The sequence below is a fragment of the Elephantulus edwardii genome, unplaced genomic scaffold, assembly GCF_000299155.1.
Source record: "Elephantulus edwardii isolate Elephantulus edwardi_28Jun2011 unplaced genomic scaffold, EleEdw1.0 scaffold00340, whole genome shotgun sequence".
NCBI lineage: Eukaryota > Metazoa > Chordata > Mammalia > Macroscelidea > Macroscelididae > Elephantulus > Elephantulus edwardii.
Window position 1 is genome coordinate 2,164,959 of NW_006400090.1, and position 2,594 is coordinate 2,167,552.

Sequence of the window (2,594 nt, forward strand, 5' to 3'; positions counted from 1 at the left end):
CCCAAAATCTCTGTAAATGTTTATGAAAATTAATAAAATATAATTATAGGAAAAAAATAAATAAAACATTAAAAAAAAAAAGAAGAAGAAATGGGGGGAGCTCTGTGGCCTAGTGGTAAGGAGCTGCAACTACAATCCCAGAGGCGCACGGTTTGAATCCACCAGATGCTCTGCCGGGGAAGGAGGGACAATCTCCTCCTATACCAGTCAGATCTGATTTGATGGTACACTCACACAAAAATAAAAAAAAAGAAGAAGAAGAAATGGTGGGGGGAAGAAAGGGGGGAATTGTATACCAATGAGGAGTTTTTATTTCCTTTTTCTTTTCAAAGAGAGGGGTGAACTGGTGGGGAGGGGTGGGCAGGGAGAAAAGTGCAGCAATGAATGAATGGAAATCCAAAATCTCTGTAAAGGTTTATTAAAATTAATTTTAAAAAAGAATAATTATGAAAAAGTAAATGAGTATTTTCTTAATAAGTGAAAGGAGGGGCTAGGGAGGAAAACATGCAACAAGGAATGAATGAAAATCCAACTTTTCTGTAAGCTTCCATTAAAATCACAGTAAAAAACTAAATGAAAAAGGTGAAATTAAGTTTAATAATATTTTATTTATCCAAATAGAGATAAAGCATGTCATCTATATAATAATATTAACAGGATATAACATTTTTGTACTAAATCTTCAAAACCCAACTGACATTTTTATACTTAAAGCACATTTTAATTTAGACCCTATACTTCCTTCAAAAAGATTTGTCTATTTCATAAAATTTAGTCACTGAAAACATAGATTCACATATCTGACTTGTTTCAAACAATGCTTTTTCAGAATTACATTGAGTGTATTTTTTTTTAATTTTACTATGTTTTGTTTGTGTACCATCAAATCGGATCTGACTGGTACAGAAGAAGATTGTCCCTCCTTCTCCAGCAGAGCAACTGGTGGAATTGAACCGTATACCTCTGGGATTGCAGTGCAGCTTTTTGCCACTAGGCCACCAGAGCTCCCCCATTGAGTGTACTTATGTTGTTGTTGTATGCCATCAGGTCAGTTTTTTACTTCTAGTGCCCCAACGTGACAGAGTAGACCTGCCCCCTTACAGAAACCTTTTGCTGTCAGTGTTCTGTGTCATCAGCTTGACTCATGGTGACTCTGTGAACTACAGACCTGACCCTGACCTACCCACCAGCCTGTTATTAGTCACTGCTTCAGTCCATTTGTAGAGGTTCTTCCTCTCTTTCTCTGACCCTCTGCATAATCTCTTTTCCCATGATGTAAAGACTGATCCCTCCCTAACATGTGGGGGGAAAAATAAAGTTTGAACACCCTGGTTGTACTTTTGAGGGTTTTTTCCAAAGGAAGTTCTTAGGATTTTCCAGGCTATACTCTTTTACGGGGCAGATTACAGGATTTTTCTCTTGAGGAATAGTAAAGGGGTCCAAACCACTCACCCTTCAATTATCAGCCAAGTGCTTCACAGGCGCCCCACTAAGGCTCCTACTTTATATTCACATGCATTAAATCTATTTCCAAGGGGAGCTCTGGTGGCCTAGTGGCAAGGAGCTGCAACTACAATCCCTGAGGCGAATGGTTCAAATCCACCAGATGCTCTGCCGGGGAAGGAGGGACAATCTCCTCCTGTACCAGTCAGATCCGATTTGATGGTACGCACACAAAAATAATAAAATTTTTAAAAAATTCTTTAAAAAAATAATAAAAAGAATCTATTTCCAAATAAAAATTAAGTTGTCTAACTAGTCACATTTTAAGGGCTCAATGACAGACAGGTTAGTTAGTAGTTACTAGACTGAACAGCACAGCTTTGCAATCTCTCAAGCCTGACTACCCCACACAAATCCACATACAGGAAGCAGAGCACACACTTCCATGCAAACACCACCCACACAGCCTGTGCAGGCGATCTTTGGTCCCACCCCAGCAAATAACATTCCTAGGGATCTGTCTTCTCTCCTCCTCACCCCCCCAGGAAGGACTCTCATTAACCTGCTCCTGCTGCTGACTCATCTCGAGCCATTTTTTCCAGTCCAAAGCCATCTGCCTGCGCCTGGCCTCCCAGTGGTAGGAGCTGCCCATAGTGCTGGTGCTGGTGGAGATGGTGTGGAAGACCCCCACCTCCCCCCCCCACCCTCGGCACACAGGGTGGTGCAGGCAGAACAGATAACCCAGCCACTGCCTGCAGCCCCCTCCTCAGCACCACCCCTCTATCCTGCAGCACCACCCTCAGCACCACCCCTGCCTCCTCCCACCATAGCCTGTACCCAGACCTACCTCACAATGTGCCCACTACGGCCAACAGGGCAGCATCATGCTGTGTCCCTCCTGCCATGGGAGCAGGGACATGGCCTTCCCAAGCCTCCCAGGGAACATCTGTCTAGTAACTTTCTCCCCAGGGTCCTTGAATCTGGAACAGGTAGGGGACACCCTCCCAACTCAGTTGAGTCTCACTATGGCTCAGGGGCAAAGTCGGCTTGCTTTACTCCCAGGCTCCTTTTCTTTCTTTCTTTCTTTCTTTCTTTCTTTCTTTCTTTCTTTCTTTCTTTCTTTCTTTCTTTCTTTCTTTCTTTCTTTCTTT